General features: G+C 35.3%; 1 long non-coding RNA gene and 1 pseudogene across 1 annotated transcript in view; one reads left to right on the top strand and one right to left on the bottom strand.

Moving 5' to 3' along the window:
- LOC125754995 (uncharacterized) overlaps positions 1 to 24,498 on the bottom strand; it is a 107,265-nt gene that overhangs the window by 40,143 nt on the left and 42,624 nt on the right. The window lies entirely within an intron of this gene.
- LOC112651205 (leucine zipper transcription factor-like protein 1) lies at positions 4,567 to 5,440 on the top strand (annotated as a pseudogene).

The raw sequence follows: 24,498 nt of genomic DNA, 5'->3' as shown, positions 1-24,498 counted from the left end.
CCAAATAGACAGAGGAATGTTGAAAAAGAAAACCAAATCTGGGGGGCATCACAATGCCTGACTTCAAGCTATATTGTAAAGCTGTGATCATCAAGACAACATGGTACTGGCACAAAAAAAGACACATAGATCAATGGAACAGAATAGAGAACCCAGAAATTGACCCTCAACTCTATAGTCAACTAATCTTTGACAAAGCAAGAAAGATTATCCAATGGAAAAAGGACAGTCTCTTCAATAAATGGTGCTTGGAAAATTAGACAGCCACATGCAGAAGAATGAAACTGCACCATTCTCTTACACCATACATAAAGATAAACTCAAAATGGTTGAAAGACCTAAATGTGAGACAGGAAACCATCAGGATCCTACAGGAGAACAAAGGCAGCAACCTCTTTGACCTTGGCCACAGCAACTTCTTGCTAGACACATCTCCAAAGGCAAGAGAAACAAAAGCAAACATGAGATTTCATCAAGATAAAGTTTTTGCACAGCAAAGGAAACAGTCAACAAAACTAAAAGGCAACCTACAGAATGGGAGAAGATATTTGCAAATAACATATTAGATAAAAGGCTAGTATCCAAGATCTATAGAGAACTTATCAAACTCAACACCCTCAAAAAAACAAATAATTCAGTCAAGAAACGAGCAAAAGATGTAAACAGACATTTCTCCAAAGAAGACACACACATGCCCAAGGGACACATGAAACAATGCTCTACATCACTTGGTATCAGGGAAATACAAGTCAAAACCACAATAAGATACCACCTCACACCAGTCAGAATGGCTAAAATTAACAAGATAGGAAACAGCAAATGTTGGTGAAGTTGCAGAGAAAGAGGAACCCTTTTACAGTGTTGGTGAGAATGCAAGCTGGTATGGCCTCTCTGGAAAACAGTATGATGATTCCTCAAGAAGTTAAAAATAGAGCTACCCTATGACCCAGCAATTGCACTACTAAATATTTACCACAAAGATACAAATGCAGTGGTCTAGAGGGGCACCTGTACCCAATGTTCATAACAACAAAGTCCACAATAGCCAAACTGTAGAAAGAGCAGAGATGTCCGTCAATAGATGAATGGATGAAGAAGATGTGGTATATAGGATGAATACATTGACGTGGATGGAACTGGGGGATATTATGCTGAGAGAAATAAACCAATTAGAGAAAGACAATTATATGATTTCACTCATATGTGGAATATAAGAAATAGTGAAAGTGACCATAAGGGAAGGAGGGGAAACTGTGGGGAAAAATTAGAGAGGACAAACCATGAGACACTCCTGACTCTAGGAAGCAAACAAATGGTTGTGGAAGGAGAGGTGGGTGGAGGGATGGGATAACTGGGTGACAGGCATTGAGGAGAGCACGTGATATGATGAGCACGGGGTGTTATACTATATGTTGGCAAAATGAATTTAAATTTTTAAAAACTTTAAAAAAAGAAAGGATGAATACTTACCATTTGCATGGACATGGATGAAACAGGAAGGTATTATACTGACAGAAATAAGTCAGAGAAAGACAATTATATAGTTTCACTCATATGTGGAATATAGGAAACAGCACAGAGAATCATAGGGGAAGAGAGGAAAAACTGAATGGGAAGTCATCAGAAAGGAAGAAAAATCATGACAGACTCATAACTATAGGAGACAAGCTGAGGGTTGCTGGAGAGGAGGTGGGTGAGGGGACAGTGTAATTGGGTGATGGGCATTAAGAAGGGATGTGATGTGATGAGCACTGGGTGTTACTATGCAACTGATAAACTGTTGAACACTACATCTGAGACTAATGATGTTAGCTAATTTAATTTAAATAAGAAAGAAAAGAGGAAGGCAGGGAGGAAGAAAGGAAGGGAGGGAGGACATTTCTGTGGGTAAGCACACATATACTGTGATTGTTAATTTTACGTGTCAGCTGGACTACAGGGTATCCAGATATTATTCTGGATAATAAACATTATTCAAACATTATTCTGGATGTTTCTGTAAGGTTGTTTTGAATTAGATTTATATTTAAATTGGTGAACTTTTAGTAAGGCACATTGCCCTCCACCATGTGGATGGATCTCATCCAATCGGTTGAAGATCTGAATAGAACAAAGGCGGACCTCTCCGGAGCAAGAGAGACTTCTCCAGTAGACTGTCTTTTTTTTTTTTTTTCTTAAAGATTTATTTATTTATTTATGATAGACACACACAGAGAGAGAGAAGCAGAGACACAGGAGGAGGGAGAAGCAGGCTCCATGCCGGGAGCCCCACGCGGGACTCGATCCCCGGACTCCAGGACCGTGCCCTGGGCCAAAGGCAGGCGCCAAACCGCTGAGCCACCCAGGGATCCCCTAGACTGTCTTTTGACTTCATCTGCAACAGCAGTTCTGGATTCTACAGCAGACTGCCTTTAGAGTAAAACTGCAACTCTTTGCAGCCTGACAGTATCCCCACCAGACTCATCACACATCTATAATTGTGTTAATCAAGTCCCTAAAATAAATCTCACTTGTATACACACACATCTTATTCTGTTTCTCTGGAGAACTCTAATATACATGCATACATACATATATTTAGACAGAGATAAATACACATTTACAGTTTATGCACAAATCCCTTCTGCATTATACATTATTCCTTCTTTATTATAAGCAACTTCTTTGGACTATACACACAGCTTTAGTTCACACTTCCCGATGGCCACAGAATAATCCATTCTATGGATTTATTCAGCCATCTTCTGTTGATGGGAATGGAGTTGAATTTGATTTGTAAAGATTACAAAGACAACAGGAATAAATATTCTTGTTCATACATTTTTCACAATTGTCCAACTTCTTATGATAAATTCTGGGAAATGGGATTGTTGTTTCAAATTATAATTACATTTAATTCTTCTTGATCAAATTCATAGAGATTTGATTTACAGAAAAAAAATATAAGCATGCAGTTTAATGAGCTTTAACAAATGAATTTTGACAAATACATCCGTGTGACTACCACCACAGTCAAGATATAGAGTACATCAATATAAAAAGCTTCTTCATGATCATTTACAGTCAACATTAGCCCCACCACTTGCCCTAGGAAATCAATTATTTGTTTCCTGTCAGTATTGACCTGATTTTCTTTTTGTAGAATTTCACAAAAATGAAATCATACAGTATGTAATCTTTTATGTTTGCATCTTCCATTCAACATATTTTTGAGATTCATTCACATTATTACACATATCCATAGTCCATTCTTTTTTTATACTCAACAGCATTTTGTAGCATGGGTATAAACAAAATTTATTTAATCACTTATCTGGTCATGAAAAATTGGGCTAACTCCAGTCTGGGATATTATTAATAAAGATGTCTTTATTCACACACAAATCTGAGTGGATATGTGGGTTTCTCTTGGGTAGAAATTATGGAGTGGGGCAGCCCGGGTGGCTCAGTGGTTTAGCACTGCCTTCAGCCCAGGGTGTGATCCTGGAGACCCAGGATGGAGTCCCACGTCAGGCTCCCAGCGTGGAGCCTGCTTCTCCCTCTGCCTGTGTCTCTGCCTCTGTGTGTGTGTGTGTGTCTAATAAATAAATAAAATCTTTAAAAAATTATGGAGTGTAATTACTGGGTTGTGTTGTAAATATATAGATAATTTTATAAAAATCTGCCAAACTGTTCCAAAGTGGTTTTACTACTTTACATTCCACCAGCAACCTGAGTTTCAGCTCTTCCATATCCTCGCAACACTTGATATTGTCAGTCTATTCAATTTTAGCCATTCTACTGGGATATGATGTACAGTGTTATCTTTTTGTGCTTTTAATTTGCATTTTCCTAATAAATATCGCTGTCAAACATCTTTTCATATGCTAATTTGCTATTTTTATATCTTTTTTGAAGTGTCTACTCAGATTTTTCCCTATTTTTAACTGAATTGTTTGTCTTATTATTGAGTTGTGTTCTTTATAAATTCTAGAGTACAATCCTTTAAAAATATATCTGTACTGTAAATCTTTTTCTCAGTCTGTATCTTTCCTTTTAATTATTTAAATTAAATCTCTCATTAAAGAAAGATTTTAATTTTAATAATAACCAACTTATAATTTGTAATGGATCATGATTTTGGTATGCCATTTAAGAAATCTGTGCCCGAGCACCTGGGTGACTCAGTCAAGCATCTGACTTCAGCTTAGATCATGATCTCAGGGCCCTGGGATTGAGCCCCCTCCTCCTCCATCCCTGCCCCCACAGGCTCCATGCTCAGTGGGGAATTTGCTTCTCCCTCTGCCTCTGCCCCTCCCCCTACTCATGCACTCACGCTCTCTCTCCCCCTCTCTCAAATAAATGAAAGAAAGAAAGAAAGAAAGAAAGAAAGAAAGAAAGAAAGAAAAAAGAAGGAAGGAAGGAAGGAAGGAAGGAAGGAAGGAAGGAAGGAAGGAAGGAAGGAAGGAAGGAAGGAAGGAAAGAAAGGAAGGAAGGAAGAAATCTGTGCCTATGTTTTTTGGCCCAACACCCTCAGTGACCATAGGCTTGGTGGAGCTTCTCAGGGCTGCAACCTCTGCTACCGCCATGGCAGAGTTGCGCTTAAATGAGCACAATCAAAATGAAGTTACTAAGTACATGCATTTTGCTTGTTCAAAAAGAGGCTTAAGACTCAAAAGTATAGATTCCTGCCTTCAAGACGTCAAGCAAAGCAGGCTGGTAGAGGAGACCTTCACTGTAGAAGAGGTCTCCAAGGTCCTGAGAGGGCTGCCCGCTGTGGTCTACAGCAAGGTGGAGTTTGAGCTCATAAACACAGCTCATACCAGTGTGTTACTTCTGCAGCAGCTTTTCTCACAAGCTGAGAAGGTACCTCAAGCTACAGACAGGTATCTCTGAACTTGAAAACAGAATTATTAGAACAAGTTGCAGAATTTACATCTTCAAATAGAACACCCATCATAGATATCACGAAGCCGAAACTTGCACCACTTAACGAGAGTAAAACAACAGAACTTCTGAACAAGGAAATTTTAAGATTTCAAGGAGAATGAGAAATTGAAGTCACAGCTGAAGGCCACTGAAATATAGGCAACACATGCATTAGATGAGAAGTCAAAGCTAGAAGGGGAACTGCAGGATCTACAGCTTGACCAAGGAAATAACAAGGATTTTATAAAGGCCCAAGACTTGAATGATTGGAAAACACATTTGTTGCTTTAAAGAGTGAATTTCAGAAGACACTTAATGACAAGACAGAAAACCAGAAGTCCCTGGAGGAGAATCTAGCAATGGCCAAGCATGACCTACTCAGGGTTCAGGAGCAGCTGGGGATGGCTAAAAAAGAATTAGAAGAGAAATTCCAACAACAACAGCTTATTGAAACATGAAAGAGATTCACACCAAGAAAAATGAACAAATCAAAGATCTGAGATGACTGGCCAAATACAAACCTGAAGATTAAAACCTGAAGATTTCTTCTGGAAGCTGACACTGTGAAAGTATGAACTATTTCTTACCTCCATATTTCTTACCTTACCTCTTATTTCTTACCTAGCATATATGTGAAGCAATTTGTCATATTCCCTCTCCCTCTCCTTATTTTTTAATTGAGAAAAGGGGAACCTGCTGACTGATTTTGTCCAGTCATCCCAAACTCCTTTGCTGAGAGCTTTAGAGTTCTAGTTCCAATGCAGTAAGAATTCTTTATGGTACAGAAGAGGTGTTTAGAGTGGGAAGAAGAGTTTTATCCTTTTGCATTAGTATAAAGAGTACACCATTTCAATAAATGTTAAAGTAAAAAAAATATCTATGCCTAACTTGAAGTCCAGAAGATTTTCTTTATACTTTCTTCCTGTAGGTTTATACTTCTAAATTTTATGCTTGGGCATAGGATTCATGTAGAGTTAATTTTGTGGGGTGTTATGTAAATGAGTATGAAATAAAGGTTTAGATTCATTTTTTCCCAAATGGATATCCAGTTTTTCAGCACTAGTGTTTAGAAAGATTTTCCTTCCCCCCATTTAATTACTTTGGCATATGAATATTAATTGGACCTATATATATATACATATGATATATATAATATATATATTAGAATCAATTGACCAGTGGACCAATATATATATTGTTCCCATATATATATATGAATCAATTTGTGCATTTCTTCCAAAACACTTGCAAGGATTTTGATTGAGAATAGGTTGACTATATGGATCAATATGGGAAGAACTGACCTTTGTAACAAAACAGTCTTCCAATCAGTCAGCATAATTCTCCAATTATTTAGGTCTTACTTAGATTTTCCTACCCATGTTTGTAACAGTATACAGGTTTTGCACATATTTTGTTAGATATACTACTAAAATTTTCTATTTTGATGCCATAAAATCAAATATTTGAAATTTTGCTTTCAAAATGTTATTGCTAATATATATAAATGCAATTAACCTTCGTATATTAACCTTGTTTCTAAAGACCTTGCTAATTTTCCTTCAGGTCTGGTAAGTATAGATTCCTTAGTATTTCTACACATTCAATCATGTCATAGGAGAATAAAAACAGTTTTTCTTCTCTTTTTTCCATTGTGTATACCTCTTCCTTTATTTTCTTGCCTTTTTGCACTGGTTAAGCTTTTCAATAAAATGATAATAGAAGTGGTGAAAGTGAACAGCCTAGCTTCATTCTCTACCTTAGTAATAAATTTTTTAAATATAATTATTGTATATTTTCATAGAATTTACCTTCCATTCATAGTTTGCTGGATAATTTTATCATAAATGAATGCTAAACTTTGTCAAATATTTCTTCTGCATCTATTGAAATAATTATATTGTTTTTATGTTTTATTATTCATATGGTAAATAACACTTATTGATTTTCTTATGTTAAACCAACATTTTTCTAAGATAAACTCCACATGGCCATGGTGTATTGCCCTTTTCAGAAATAACTGGATTCAATTTGCTAATATTGTATTATGGATTTTTACATCTATGTTCATGAGAGATATTTGCCTTTCAGTTTTCATTTTTTGTAATTCTTTGGTTTTGGAATCAAGGTAATGCTGGCCACATAAAATAAGGTGGGAGTTATTGCCTTCTACTCCATTTTCTGAAAGAGTTGGTATGATTGGTATTATCTCATCCTCAAATATTTCGTAGAATTCGCCCGTAAGTCCACCTGGTACTAGAGTTTTCTTTGTAGAAAGAAATTTACTTACTCAATTTCTTTACTAGATTTAGGGATATGCACATTTGAAAGTTGTTTTAATTTCTGTAGTATCTGTGGTGCTATTCTCTCTTTCATTCCTGATATTTGCAAGTTGTCCCTTCCTCCTTTTCCTTGATCAAACCTCCTAGCTAGAGGTTTGCCAATTTTGCTTATGTTTCCAAACATCCAGTTCTTGGTTTGATTTTTCTCTATTAGTTGTCCATATTCTCTATCTTCAATAACCTCTTTTATTCTAAATTACCTTTCACATGTTCTTGTTTTTCTAGCTTCATAAGATGGAAATTTAGATAATTGATTTTCAATGTTTCTTCACTTTAATATGAACACTATTAACCTTTAAATGTCTCCTAGCATTGTTCTAGCAGCATCCAACAAAATTTTACATCCTAAGCCTTTGTTTTCATTAAGTTAAAATGTTTTTAGTTTCCCTATTGATTTCTTCCTTTTGATTGTTATTTTCTGAAGTGTTTATTAATTTCCAAATACTTAAGAATTTTCCAGACAATATTTTATCATTAATTTCTAGTTTAATTCTGTTGTGGTCAAAAACATACTCTATGATTTTTATTTCAATAATTTTAAAATTATTTATACCTATTTTATGTTCCGGCACATGGTCTTATGGGACATTCCAAGTATGCTTGAAAACCATAAACAATCTCCTAATGTTGTGTGGAGATGTGGAGTATTCTATAAAAGTCTAATAGTTGGGTACAAAACTATATGTCAATGACTACAGGAAAACTGGGAAATTCACAAATATGTGGAAATTAAACAACATGCTCCCAGACAACCAACGGGTCAAAGAAGAAATTGAAAGAGAAATAAAAAAAATATCCAGAAACAACAATGCAAACACAGTATACCAAAATATATGAGATGCAGAAAAAACAGTTCTAGGGAAAGCATATAACAATAAATGCCTATATTAAGAAAAAAGAAAGCCCTCAAATATACAGCCCAACATTACACTTCAAGGAACCAGAAAAAGAACAAACTACCCAAAGTTAGCAAAAGGAAGAAAATAACAACATTAGAACAGAAATAAATAAAATAGAAACTAGGACAATAGAAAAGATCAATAAACTGAGAATGAGTTTTGCAAAAAATAAATAAAATTGACAAACCTTTATATAGACTAAGAAAAAAAAAGAGAGAAAACTCAAATAAAATTATAAATGAAAGAGGATATATTACAAATGATGCCACAGAAATAAGAAGGCTTAAGAAATTACACTTGACCCTTGAATAATGTGGAGGTTAAAAACAGAGCACCAACCCCCTATGCAATAGAACATTCATGTACAACTTTTGACTACCCAAAAATTTAACTAATAGCTTAGTGTTGAACAGAGCCTTACTGATAACATTAACAGTCATTAACACATCTTTTGTATGTTATATGTATTATACACTGTATCCTTAAAATAAAATGAGTTAGAGAAAAGAAAATATTATTTTTTTAAAGATTTTATTTATTTATTCATGAGACACACACACACACACACACACACACACACACAGATGCATAGACACAGGCAGAGGGAGAAGCAGGTTCCATGCAGGGAGCCTGACGCAGGACTCGATCCCAGGTCTCCAGGATCACACCCCCGGCCGCAGGCGGCGCCAAACCGCTGCGCCACCGGGGCTGCCCAAAAGAAAATATTATTAAGAAATCAGAAAGAAGAAAAAACATATTTACAATACTGTGCTGTTTAAAATCCAGTAAGTGGACCCTTGCACTTCAAACCCATGTTGTTCAAGCATCAACTGTACTATGAAAAATCATATGCCAAACAAGTTGGATATCTAAAATAAATAGATACATTCCTAGGAACATACCACCTACCAAAGCTGAATCATGAAAAAGTAGAATATCCGAACAGACCAGAAACAAGTAAGGAGATTAAAATAGTAATCAAAAACTTCGCAACAAAGAAAAGCTCAGGACCAAATAAAAAAACTCACTGGATAATCCTACCAAACATATAAAGAATTAATACTAATCTTCACAAACTCTTTCAAAAAATTGAAGAGGAGAGATTACTTTTAAACTCATTTTACAAGACCAGTATTATCTTTACACCAAAACTGAATAAGGACACTACAAGAAAAGAAAATTACAGCCAATATTCCAGATAAACATGATGAAAAAAATTTCAACAAAATAATAACAAACTAAATTCAACAATATGTTAAAAGGTCATACATCATGAATAAGTGGGATTTATCTGTAAGATGCAAGAATGGTTCCACATATGCAAATCAATAAACATGATACACCACATTAACAAAAAAGGGAGAAAATCATGTGATCATCTTAATAGATGCAAAAAAAGCATTTGTCAAAATACCACATTCATACATGACAAAAACTCATAAAAGATTAGGTATGGAAGGAATGTACCTCAATATAATAAAGGTCACATATGACAAGCCCACAGTTAACGTCATACACAATGGTAAAAAGCTAAAAGCTTTCCTCCAGGATCAAGAAGAAGACAAATATGCCTATTTTCACCACTTTATTCAATATACTACTGGAAGTCCTAGCCAGAGCAATTAGGCAAGAAAAAAATATGTAAAAGTCATCCAAATTGGAAAGGAAGAAGTAAACTATCTCTTTTGGCACATGACATGATCTTACACATAGAAAACCCTAACAACTCCACAAAAGTTATCAGAACTAACAAACAAGGGACACCTGGGTGGCTCAGCGGTTGAGCCTCTGCCTTCAGCCCAGGCTGTGATCCTGGAGTCCTGGAATCAAGTCCCACATCGGGCTCCCTGCATGGAGCCTGCTTCTCCCTCTGCCTGTGTCTCTGCCTCTCTCTGTGTGTCCCTCATGAATAAATAAATAAAATCTAAAAAAAAAAAGAACGAACAAACAAAATTAGCTTACAAAATAAACGTACAAAAATCAGTTGCATTAAAAAAAAAAATCAGTTGCATTTCTATACACCAACAGTGAACTATCTGAAAAAAATTAAGAAAACAATCACATTTACAATAGCATCAAAGAGAATAAAATACCTAGGAATAAATTTAACCCAGAAGACGGGAGATATGCACATTGAAAATCTTATGACACTGATGAAAGAAACTGAAGAAGAGACAAAGAAATGGAATGATGCCCTATGTTAATGGACTGAAAGAATCAATACCGCTAAAATGTCCATGCTACCTATCCAAAGCAATCTACAGATTTGACCTAATCCCTACCAAACCTCTAATGGCATGTTATACAGAAATGGAAAAAAAATCCTAAAATCTGTATGGAACCACAGGAGACCCTGGATAACCAAAGAAATCTTGAGAACAAAGCAAAGCCAGAGGTGTCACACTTCCTATTGTTTAAACTACCATGAAATCTTACCTCTGTTTCTTCAACTTAGTGAAACTGACCTACTTTTGGGGGATCTCCTCCCTGCACAGTGATCCAGAAAGTACCTCCAGGCAGAAAATCACAGATATCAGACATACTGTTTTTCTTTTCTTAGACATCAAATTTTGCACTAAAAACAGATATTTCATATGCCTGCTCAACTTTCTAATTGTTTACAGCAAAATATGAATATCATAAATTATAGAGTTAGAACCTGGGTGAAACTTTTGGCAGCTTACTCCTAAAGAGGCAATCACTCTGGGGTTCTGACTGGGTCAGTCAGTGGAGCATGTGACTCTTGATCTCAGGATTATAAAGTCGAGCCCCATGTTGGGTATAGAGATTATTTAAAAATTTTATAATATTGAAAAGAAAAAGAGGCATTCACTCTTGGGGTTACACAAATGCAAGACCAGAATCTTAAAACTTTCACCCTAGGCATCTCACTTGCCTAACCCTAGCTCCAATCTCAATAAATAAAATCATAAAACAAAGTAGAAATTATAGAAAATACTTGTAATATACGTGACAAGCCAAAGAATGATATCTGTTATATTTAAGGCTCTTACAAATACAAAATATAGAAGATATAAAAATAGTTAAATAGTGAAAAAAAAGGAAGTGAAGCCACTATTATTTCATCGTGGTCAGAAATAAAATCTGTGTATTTAAATCTTTTATAATTTATGCCAATATAATCTTCAAGAAATATTACACCAATTTAAAATCTCATTGGCCGGAATATTACTCAGCTATTAGAAATGACAAATACCCACCATTTGCTTCAACGTGGATGGAAGTGGAGGGTATTATGCTGAGTGAAGTAAGTCAGTCGGAGAAGGACAAACATTATATGTTCTCATTCATTTGGGGAATATAAATAATAGTGAAAGGGAATATAAGGGAAGGGAGAAGAAATGTGTGGGAAATATCAGAAAGGGAGACAGAACGTAAAGACTGCTAACTCTGGGAAACGAACTAGGGGTGGTAGAAGGAGAGGAGGGCGGGGGGTGGGAGTGAATGGGTGACGGGCACTGGGTGTTATTCTGTATGTTAGTAAATTGAACACCAATAAAAAATAAATTAAAAAAAATAATAAATAAAATAAAATAAAAAAAATAAAATAAAATAAAATAAAATCTCATTGGCCATATTTGAAAGTTCCCAATTCTCAACCCTCCACTTCACTAAAGACAAGAGTGTGCACTGTGCTTGAGCAAAATGATAATAATTTGGAATTGCTCCTTTGGTGAGTTAGTACAAGAACTGACAATGGATGTGAAAAAATCCATCTGAAAGTTGTCTACAAATTTTCAGTAGCACCATTTTGTGCAATTTTATCACTTCTTCCGGCTGCTAAGTTGTAGGAGCATAGGCAAACATTTGAGTTGATTAAAGGTTTAATGAATAGATGGGTATCAGCAGGACAAGAAGGCAGTATTATTAAGAATGTTGCCCAGGAGAGAGTTTTAAGTCAGAAATCACCTTGAATAAGGTCCAGTGCATAATAAAACTTTTTTTCCCAGAGAAATTTAGCTACATAAGACATATAAATAGAACTCAATATCAAAGACAACTTATGCTAGTGTTTAGAAGCGATAAGACAGTGCTGTTCTTTCATACTTGTCTCAAGTTTCAGTGATGTAATGGCAACTGTTATCATATAATCAAATATTTCATCAAATCTTTGCAAAGCAAAACTGGTTCATTGCTATGGAGTCATCACTTGGATTCTGGTTGTTACATTTAGTTAATAAAGAAATAAATAGCTGAACTCTGTTTGCCTTTTATATCCCATTCTCTTTGCCAAATACGCAAAGCTTAGGGAGGGTCACTTCAGCACAAACTTGCAAATTTCCAGAATAAGTGCTGATTCTGTAATCTCTTATTGTGTAATAAGACTCTGGAGAACTACCTTCTGAGAGTTAAGACTGCTTCTCTCAGCAAAACTTGCCATTTGCTATTGCAAAATATAGCTGAAGACAACTCATAATTTGGGGGTACATAATTAGGGAAACTTTCAAAATAATCTTCCTGAAAAAGATGATAGACTCATGATCCACCCTTACCTACACCTCAGTTCCTTTATTAAAAAAAAAAAAAAAAACGTCGAATCACTTCTAGATGTAGAAAATTATCTTTTTAGGACACAGGCCAGGTGCCACATCAGACTTCCTGCTGGGAGGGGGTAGGGAGTCTGCTTCTCTCTCTCATTCTCTCTCTCTCTTTGCCCTCCTCCCCGCCCCCCGCTCATTCTCTCTCCCTCTCTCAAATAAATAAATAAATAAAATCTTTAATAATAATAATTTAAAAAGACACAGCCCAGGTGTTCTTCCTCTAATACAAAAACCAATCCTTGAAGAAGTTGCTCTCTGCTCCATCCCATCTTAGTTCTTTCTTTGGCATCCTTCACCACTTACACCTCAGATGAAATTAGAGATGTCTCTAAGGGCTGTTCACACTCCTGGTTTAATTAACTGTTCTACAGAGGAAAAAATAAGTCTTGTCTTTTATTACCCTAAGAGAGTATACCTCCTTGTTGGCAATAAACACAATTCTTTTAATCATTTAGGGACATTCCTATTTGCCTTCTAGTTGCAATACAACAAACTGCATTGAACTAAAACCAAGAGTAAAACTGCAACTTGGATTGGACTCTTCCATACTCCTGATGTTTTCCTCCAATTCCAGAGTAGTTCAGGCTAGGAAGTGTTTGCTAAAGCTGATAATGGTAAGAAAGCAAGAAGAGGTACTAGATAATGACTAAATTTTCTTGTCCCCAGGCTATGAGCTCCCTGTGGATAGCATAATGTCATAGTTTGTGAGAAGGATTTTCCCAGTGGATGATATGCAAGAGGGGATTTGTGAAGGAACTTGTGCTTAAATGGATGATTAACCCAGGTATTTGTGTTATATGTTACTGTGTAACAAACCACCCAAAAACATGGAGATCTAAAGTAACAGCCATCTATTTGTTCATGATTCTGCAAACTAGGGCTGATCACAGCAATGCTTTTGATGTTGTCATTGTTGCTGGATTCATCTAGAATCTCTCACTCTCTCTCATGAATTTGTGATTTGTCTGGTGGACTGAAGGATTGAATGATACTATAAAACCCCAGACCTCACTTATGTCTCTGGAGCTTCTTTTATCAGGGAATCTCCATAGATTCTAAACGTTTCTTGCAATCGTAACTTTTCCTCTTTCCCTTCTTCCCTAGTTTAATTTAGGAGAACTCTCTCAGCCGGGATATCTTTCTTTCTTGAATACTCTCAAATGAGCCTGTGCATTGTCCCCCCTCTCCCCATTGCCTACATTATAGCTTCATTGCAACTGCCTTTTAGCTTCTCTACATCCTCACCCCCCACTCATCCTACGCCTACTTCAGACTCCATCCACACCTCTATTGCTAACACATAGATTAGTCTGTCAGTTGCTGATAAGCAAAGTCTTCTTGTTCATGGTTTCATTCCCAGTATCTGGCACGGTGCCTGGAACAGAATAAGTGGTCAATATGTACTTGTTGAGGATGACTAAATAACAAAATCATGAATTGAAAGCAAAAATAAAAACTGCATTCCACCCCACTGGAATTTCCACAAATAAATAACATAAGCCATTCAAGGGAATATAAAGTCTAGGGGTTAGAATGATGAGTCATTACAGTGAGATAATGCCAGTATTTGATAAATCCATTGCTTCATAAGCATGACATTTGACTAAAGTAAGTTTTTCTCAAGAAAAACAGAATCAATGCAGAATAAAATATTTAAGAGAGATATAAAGTAATAATATCAGGGTGCTATTTTTCACCAGTTCTAAGTATATGAAACACCTAATAAAATCATTTTAGGCCGAAGAGATCTTTTATTATCTAAGTTTATTTTAACCATTTATGTGATCACAAAAGAGTCTTTAATTCCTATTTTCTGGGAATTACAATGTATAAAGTAATGAATGGAACAATATGCTTAGTAGAACAAGGGAAAATAAATGGTTACTGTTCAATCTCTTAGTCTCTAAACCCACAAATTCATCACAGAACTCCATGTTTTATACTTGCAACTCTAAACCAGAGACATCTTTACCCATCTGGCTAACTTCTGTTCTTCAAAATTCAGTTAACCTGTTATCAATTCCAAGAAGCATTCCAGAAATCACTCTAACTGCATTAGGTGACATCCCACATGCTCCCCTAGTACACCGTATCCCCTTCTGTATAGTGGCACATCATCAAAATTATATGATTGCCCACCCATTAGACTACAACCTCCTTGAGTTTGAGGAAAGTAGATACTAAACAAATGTTTGTGGGGGAAAAAATGGATTAGAGGAGGAATTAACCACTATACACTGCATTAGGACACTGATAATCCTCAAACAAAACTGGAAGGATGTCTGAGAATCACCACTTTCATTCATCTTATTTGAGGCAGGACAGTATCTAAATGTGTCTGAATATTTTTCTGCATTTTTCCATCAGCAATCATGGCCTATGATTCTATATTCTTAATAAGTGACTGCATTAAGGGAGAGGAAGAACAAGGATATGGGGAATAAGAGGAGTGGGGAGTCTCAAAAGGAATCATTTCCTCCTAAGTAAAACTGCTTCCAAATTTTATCAATGATAATAAATTAATGTTTATTTATTTAGATTTTCCATAACATACACTGTGCTAAGGATATCCTAGTATTACTTCTTTTCTTTCTCACAACATGCCTATGTGATGGGACTACCTGAAAAAAAAAGATGTTCAGTCATATAACCGGGAAGGAACAGAAGCTTGGATCAACTTCAGTTCTGGTTGATTCCATAAGCTCATATTAAATTTCAACCACTACATTATATGGCTCCAGTGTCACTGAAACGTTCCAGCAAGGAAGCTCCCTTGTCTTCATGCTAGAGTCTGTCCTCTGAATCTAGCAATGACAACTATAAAAGTACTTTCAAAAGATTAGGGTTATTATTCTATTATTTCCTAATAGTATTTTTTATAACAAACACATCCTCAGACTTTGAATTCTCTTTGAGAAAAAGTAAATTTCCCTGCTGACATTTTACTCAATATCCATTTTAGAAAGCAACACCAAACTGAAGTCAGAAGGCCATCAAACTGTCACTGTGTTATTGGTATTGCTGGACTAGAGAACATGTCCTGGAGTCAAGAGGCTACTCCCCCACGCTTTACTGAACTTACTTCCCAGTCCCTGGAAATTCTGAACATTTATGGAGTTCTGAACCTTCCCTTGGTCTACCCCTACCTCCCCATCTCCCCTTCACTCCCCAGAAGGAGTTTTTGCTATGTTTATTTGTTGGCCCTTTTCCCAAATAAAGGGAGCACCAGGGTCAGATACATATAATTTCCAGAGCCCAGTGCAAAATACAAATGTAGGGCCCTTTGCTCAAAATTAGAGAAAAGATGCTGTTAACAATAGTAACATATTAAACTCTTCTCTGTTCTGAGACCTCACTCTCTATTTGTCATGGGGCTTTTATTTACTACTTAAAGTCATTCTAAGAAAAATTAAAATATGAAATTATTAGCAATACCCAATATGTCATAGTGATCACTGCCAAATCACATCAGCTGGCAACCTGAATAAGATATTCTGAAATTTTGTTGAAAGCAAAGGATTAGAAATACCTGACTTGCAGTGGTGCCTGGGTAGCCCATTTAGTTAAGTATTTGCCTTCACCTCAGGTCATGATCCTGGGATCAAGACTCACATCCCTGCTCTGCAGGGAGCCTGCCTCTACTCTACTTTGGACTCCCTACTCTGCAGGGAGCCTGCCTCTACACTACTTTGGACTCCCTGCTCTGCAGGGAGCCTGCCTCTCCCTCTCCCTCTGCCGCTCCCCCTGCTTGTGCTCTCTCTCTCACACACACACACAAACAAAAAAATAATAAAATAAAATAAAATAATAAAATAAAATGAAATAGAAATACTTGACTACTTGACTTGTCAAATCTATTACATATACATTTATCATTCACTTTCTCACAACCAAGATTTATCAAATTATTGTTAATTATATCTGTTGCTCTTTCAGTTAGTGGTCTCTTGTATAACATGATATGCCCAGGAAGAATGGAAAATCTGAATTATCATTCATTTCAGTACATTTTTCCAATATAATTTTAAAAATAAAATAGTTTTATTTTATATGCTTTAAATACATATTGTTATATGTTTGGAGCTACAAATTTATCATTTTTATCATATGACTTATGTAGAAACTCCCCATCATGTAACTTAATTAGCAAAGACAGTAATGGTTGTCAAGTCTTTGAGTTAAGTCAGACTTATCTTCTATTATTAAAAAAAAATGACTTTATTTTTGAGTTAAAATAAACATTTTAATGAGGATTCATTTAATGTAAATAAAATACTTAATAGGTTGCAAAATATAAAACCACGGAGAAACAAATTCACAGAGATTACATTAAAAGGTGGATTACTGAAAGTAATAAGATCAAGATTATTATGGTATAGGTCTAATGTAATAAATGTATATTACAATTTGTTATAATTTGTAATTTGTTATAAAAATACTATGCACTTTCTCATTTCTTAATTTGTAATAAAAGCAATATTTTGTGTGACTAATGTGTCAGTCATTATTTGAAGAATATTATATGTGTTTATGCATCAAACCTCAGCATTTGGCTATGAGGAATAATTAAATAAGAATTATTCATAAAAGTAAGGAATAGGGGTATCTGGGTGGCTCAGTCAGTGATGTGGCTGGGTCTTAATTTCAGCCCAGGTCATGATCTCAGTCTGGGATTGAGCCTCATGTTGGGCTCCATGCTTAGCAGGGAGTCTGCTGTAGGATTTTCTCTCTCCCTCTGCCTGTGCCCCTCCTCCACTCACACTCTTTCTTTTTCTCTCTCTAAAATAAATAAATAAAATCTTTAAAATAAGAAATAAATAAAATAAAAAATAATTCCAGTAATTTAATTATATATTTTCAAAACTTATGTATGTGTAATAAAAGAGAAAGCTATATATAGTACAGTCAAAAAGTGTTAAGACAAGTAGATATATTTTTTTCTTAATAAAGGATGGAAAATATAGAATGAATATCATTTAAGGTTAATATATTAAATGAATATAAGTTGTTAAGATATTAAATGATATTCATTATTCCATAAGACGAAACAAGATAATTGACTACATGGAATAAATATTTTGTGATTTACCATATTAAGTAAAACACACTAAATCTGAAATAAGTCACATAAGATTTTTATCTCTGGATTTTAGTCAAGATATCTTAAGTATTTTGGCAGCCTTTTAGGTATTTAATTCACATTTAAATGAATCCTCATCATTAACATCTTTAGTTTTGGCTATTTATAGATACCTTTCCTGTCCAAGTAATATCACATCCTACACATGAAAACCGATAATAGTTCAAAAATAATTGCTTAGATTCCAGGATTCCCCATGGTAATGTATGTTCCACAAAAGTGCGGATCTTTGTTTTACTAACTGATATATCTCAAGTGTATAGAATATGCCTGACACTTAGTAGGCAGTCAAAAGGAGTGTACTTGTGATGAGTACCAGATGAATGGAAGTGTTGAAAACTAAATTGAACACCTGAAATTAGTATTTCACTGTATGTTAACTGAATTTTAAATAAAACTTTAAAAATTTTTGTTGAAAGAAGAAAGAATGTCTTTAAAAAATCAATTTGCTATTTCTATAGGATTAATTCTTAGCAGTGAGATCTTGGTTCCCAATAGTTATAATTTATTTGCATTTTAGGTTAATAGAAATAACTACATTTTTTAAAAGTTTGTACCAATCCATCTACAAAATTGTATCAATCTATATATAGTCCTTTCAGCAATGAATTTTCATTATAATAATTTTCCCACATCTTCATCAACATTTGGTATTTTCACTCATTTAAAATTTTTTCACCAATCCAATAAGAAAAAAGAAAGAGCATCTATTGTCAATTAAATTTGTTTTGTATTGCTTATTAATGATTGTCATTATCTTTATATATTAACTGTATTTTTCAGCAAATTTTCTTCATGTCATGTTCCATTTCTTAATGTTTTCAGAAGCAATCTTATTACTAAGGTTTTATATATTTATGTGCTACAAATCTTGTACTGCCTATATTTTCGGTCTTTTTATTTCATCTAAAATTTATTTTGTGATATATACATTTTAAATGCTGCAGTGTGAATGGTACTTCTCTACTCCCCTTTCCTTTCTCTCTACATTCCCTTCTCTTGGTTTACAGGACTGAATCTCTGGTTAGATGGAGAATACAGACAATGATTGTGTTGGAGTAAGTAATTCATCAAAACTATGTTACACAAGATTATTATCCATATAATGGATATGATTATTATCCATATAATGGACAATGATTGTGTTGGAGTAAGTAATTCATCAAAACTATGTTACACAAGATTATTAGTATTATCAAGGGAAAGTTTTATCTTAGCTCTTTTCAGAACTTTAAGCATTTAAGACCTCCATCAGCAAAGCAGAACTGAACCTGAAATTACCTCACCCCGATTTCATCTACCCAACTCCACAGAGGAAAAAATGCAGGTGAAATTTATTGACTGGATGCTGGAAGGTTGCAGAAGGTAAAAAGAAAGTGAAAGAAATGAGGGGTATGTGATAAAGAACAGGGAAGTATAGCAGAATGAGGGGTGGTGTTCTTACTGTCCTAGGAGGAGACATATAGATGCTGATCAACTCTAGGTGTTGATTTTCTTTATAAGTTTAAGTGTGCTTGTTAAAAAACTTAAGGCTAACCACTAAGAGTTAGGACATATTATTTCCAAACCATTTGCAGGGAAAAAGGAACAAAGAGAACCAAGTCATATAAAAATCAGTAAAGAAAAAGAAACACCAAGAAAGCACGCAAAAGAAAACCATAAAATATAATTGCAACAATATATTCTAGTATATTAGTAACTGTGATAAATTGCTGTGGGTTAAATTCATGTATTAAAGGATAAAAGTTCTCATCCATCTCGAACATAGCCATATATCTTTTTCAGAGATCCAAGTATAATGAAACAATTCAGGAAGGTTAAAAAATAAAGAAAGGCAAAAAGGTATTTAAGACAAAAGCTAAATAGCAGATACAGTTTTCCATAATGGCTGCACCATTTGGCATTCCCACAAACAGTGTACAAGGGTTCCATTTTCTCACATCCTCGCCAACACTTGTTGTCTTTTGCTCTTTGATAATAGCCATCCAGACAGGTGTGAGGTGATCTCACTATGGTTTTTATTTTCATTTCTCTGATGATCAGTGACATTGAACATTTTTTCAAACAATTGTTGGCTATTTGTACGTCTTCTTTGGAGAAATGTCTGTTCAAGTCCTTAGCCCATTTTTAAATCAGGTTGTCAGTTTTTCTGCTATTCAGTTGTAAGAGTTCCTTGTATATTTTGGAGATTAATCCGTTATCAAATATGATTTACAAATATTTTCTTCCATTCCATACATTGCCTTTTCACTCTGATTGTTTCCTTTGCTAAAAAGTGTGTTAAGAGAGTATATTTCATGTTAAGTAGATCTCATATTAAGTAGGTCTATTCTTAGCACAATAATATAATTTTTAAAAAATGAATAGGTATAGTAACAATATGAGATAAAATAAATTCAGGATAAAAATGACAAATGAGTGACAAAGGTAGATATTTCATATTAATGAAATATAAAATATATTAAAACTATTAAAACTTCAGGGTCTCAGATATTTGTATTCCTGACAGCCCTTAATATTAAAATCTTATAAAAATACAAATAAAAATCGACTCAAAATCACAGAACTTTTTAACACATGTATATTTAAAAACTAATTCACTGGACGCCTGGGTGGCTCAGTGGTTGAGCGTCTGCCTTTGGCTCAGGGCATGATCCCGTGGTCCCGGGATCAAATTCCACATCAGACTTCCTGCATGGAGCCTGCTTCTCCCTCTGCCTCGGTCTCTGCCTCTGTCTCTGTGTCTCTCATGAATAAATAAATAAAATCTTTAAAAAAATTAATTCACAAGGGGCACCTGGGTGGCCCAGTCATTTAAGCATACAACTCTTGATTTCAGCTCAGGTCATGATCTCAAGGTCCTGGGATCAAGCCCGGGGTTGGTTCCATGCTTAGGAGGGAGACTGTTTCTCCTTCTGCCCCTCCCCCTGCTCATGCTCTCTCTCTTTCTCTCTCCCTCAATTAAATAAATAAAATATTTTTAAAAATTAATTCACAAATGACAATATAGAGAATTTGTGATACACAATTAAGTTGTTTAATCTATAAATTGTCATAGAACTTTGTTCGTTTTTTTGTTTTTATTATTGGAGTTCAGTTTGCCAACATACAGCATATCACCTGGTGTGTCATAGAACTTTGTACCCAACAAACAGAACATATGTTCTTTTCAAATACATGGAACAGTCACAAAAATTTGCCATGTATTAAAAAATAAAGGAAATGTTGATAAATTTCCAAAGCAGAGTCAAGCAACCATATTAACTGATTGTAATCCAATAACATGCTATTGAAATCCGATAAAATAAAATCCAATTAAAATTTAAAAGTTAGCATGAAAAGGACAGCAACTCAAAAGGTAACAACAAAAGGTCAGTAGCAGTTTCAAAGTATCAACCAGAAAAACCAAAGCCTCTAAATAACTTTTGGATTAGAGAAGAAATCAAATGGGGCATCTGGGTAGCTCAGTGGTTGAGTATCTGCCCTTGGCTCAGGTTGTGATCCTGGGGAAGAGAATAAGGCAGAGTAGATGAACATTTAATGAACATCTGCTACATAGCCACACCGGTACTCACGGAAAAAAAAATACACTTACTGGAAAAAACACTGCTTATAACAAATGACTAAGCTTCCATCTCTGGAAGTTAAGCAAAACCCAGTAAACCAAAGAAAGAAGATAAAAATTAATAAAATTTAAACAAAAAATAGACGAAATGGACAATGACAAATATATTAGCAGAATTATCAATAAAATCAAAAGCTGATGTTTTTAAAAAGGCTAGAACAGTACATAAAATAAAGATTACTAAGTTTGAACAAGGAAAAAAGGAGAAAGAAGCAACCTAAGAACCAAAAAAGGACATAACTACAAATATAGAGACTTTTAAAACGCAAAAAAAAAAAAAAAAAAAAAATCTCTGTCCAACATAATATCAGTAAACTTGACAATTTGGCAGAAATTAATTTAGACTTAAGTCAGAATGTTAAAATGGAACATTTTTGTTTCAGTTTTGGTGGAGGTTCCAAAAGGCAAAAACTAAAAGAACAGATGCAAATACTCCTAATCGCCAAAGTGAGGTGCTAAATGACTTGTGCAGAGCCTGCAATTGATGTTCCTTACCTGTAGCCCATACAAGAGAGGCTTTGAAAGGGTTGAAATTGTTAGAAATTAAAAGAGTGTTGGCTCACTGGCAGCTCTCCTCCTACTCCATGGGTAAAAGTGTGTCTCCTGCAGCCTAGGACACACAGTGGACTGCTGCCTGACTCACCCTTGAAAATAGATTTGAGGTGCAAAACTGAAGAGTTACTGCTTTCTTGACAATGGTAGATTAAAGATGCATAATCCCTAAAGACCAAATGGGAAACCCGAAGTAGGAATGTCATGATGGAGTACTCCCAAAAGAGATCCTATCTGTATGAGTTTCCTAAAGCTGTTGTAACAAAGTATGATCAACTGGGTACTAAAAACAGAAACACGTTCTATCCCTGTTCTGGAGGCTAGATGTCTGAAATCAAGGTGTCAGCGGGACTGAGCTCCCTCTGAGCCTATGGAGAGTCTTTCCTGTCCTCTCAGCTCCTGGTGGTGGCCATCAATCCTTGGTGTTTCTTAACTTGCAGTTGCCTCCCTATAATTCCTGCTTCTGCCCTCACATAGTGCTCTCCCTGTGTGTCTATCTTCTCCTCTTATAAGGACACCAGTCATATTGGATTAGGGTCTGCCTTAATGAACTCATTTTAAGTGAATAACATTTGCAAAGATCTTATTTACAAATAAGGTCACATTCACAAGAGCCAAGAGTTGGAACTTCAACATATCTTTTTGGGAGAACACAATTCAGCCCACACCACCACCTAAAAGAGCATCTGCTGGGGAAAGAAACAGATTTAGCAGATTTACCCAGCTGAGGACAAGATGCTGCCTGAGTCAAGAAGGGTGTACTAGGGGGCCCTGCAGTGACATCTCTAAAATGCCTACAAAGCACGCCAGGGCAAAGTTCCTCTAGCAGAGAAACTCAGTGCCAGATTGCCACTGTGTCCTGCAAATATGACTCTCCTGCCCCTATCCTTCCTCCACTTTGCAGGAGCCAAAACTACACAGAGAAATGGGAGCAGAGGAAGAGAGGAAGAAGGCAGAGGAACTAGAGAAGCCATCAGACCCTCCTTGGTCCTAAAGGCTGGCTGAGACAGGCCTAAGTTAGGGAGAAACCAAGCTTTAAGTTGGAGTGAGGCCCAGCATTTGTTTGTATTTTAATTATTACAACAGGCATGACATGTACATTCTGAAAATAAAACTGCCCTTGTAATTGAAGGGTAAAAGGTTTCTAAAGGGAAAATATGGGACCAGGGACAGTGAAGAACTAGACCCACAAATGGGTTAGATGGGAATATGTGGAATGATAACGTTGGCTTTGATTATAAGCTATAAGTTCCAATTTTGAATATTCTGCCAACATATGCTATTTTACCAAATTGGCTCAAGAGAAAGTTGAGATCCTATAGAGCTTTATAATCCTAGAATAAAGTGAAAATGTTTCAAAAGAATTGGCTCATATATTACACTTTTTAAAAAAAATAGTTAAAAGCAAACTTTCAACTGTGGAAAAAAAAAGCATTGAGATATATAACATAAAGACATACAGTGTTTTAAAATTCAAGATTGATTCAATGTGTAACCTCCCCAGTCTGTAGGCAGCACAGGATGACACTTAAACATAAATGGAGATTATACAGCCTTTGATTTCACAACCAGTAAAACACAAACTGTACAACCTTCCAATAATCCAGTTATTCAGTCAGCATATGAAGCCCAAATCTTACTAGTATGTTTATGAAAACAAATATAACCTCTGTTAAGATGGTTAGATAGGAAGATTAAAGACTTCTAGCCTAAGAGGCTTTGACAATCAAGTTTTATGTCTAGAAACAAACTGTGGAAATTCAGCATCTAATGACATGCAAAAATAGAAAAGGAAACTAGTTTGATGTCCACTAGAGAGCTGCTATGTAAAAACTCATTTCCTCACTTCCATTATAAAAAGTATAACGTGGTTGAAATAAGTATAAAGAGCAGTGCATTCACATTGATACAAAAGTCTTGAGAAACTGCCAGTATTCATAACCTCTCTTGGATTTCTTAGTTCCCTACAGAATACTGAAGATCAATTCCAACGTTTTCCTCTAGATAGACTCAAGTTGGTAGCCTGGAACCTTATCAGAAGAGCCACGTGGCACCAAGATGTTTCCTAGAAGGGCTCTCATTTCCAAGTGGATGTATTTCATTGTAACCCAGGATCCATCAATGATTCAGAGTACTGTGGTTTCAAAATGATTAATATGTAAGAGTTGTAACAATATGAGTCATATGAAGGGGAAAAGGTATGAGGAAATAAAAACATCATAGGAAAGTACATCACAAATTTGTGAGCATGATTAGTCATGAATAAGAAAGTATATAGGGTGCATAACCCTGGTCATTCATTTTCTCCTCATCTGGAAAATGCAGATTACTAATTTCAGAAGATACATGTAATGAATCACAAATAAAAATCATCATGGGTTTTACTTTGCATTATTCACGCAAAAGCCACGTTGAACTCCCAATATGAGCCAGGAATTGTGGTAGGTGCATAATTGAACATATAAATGAG

Source organism: Canis lupus, chromosome 4, assembly GCF_003254725.2.
Source record: "Canis lupus dingo isolate Sandy chromosome 4, ASM325472v2, whole genome shotgun sequence".
Classification (NCBI taxonomy): Eukaryota; Metazoa; Chordata; class Mammalia; order Carnivora; family Canidae; genus Canis; species Canis lupus.
This window is presented reverse-complemented; position numbering and strand designations above follow the sequence as displayed.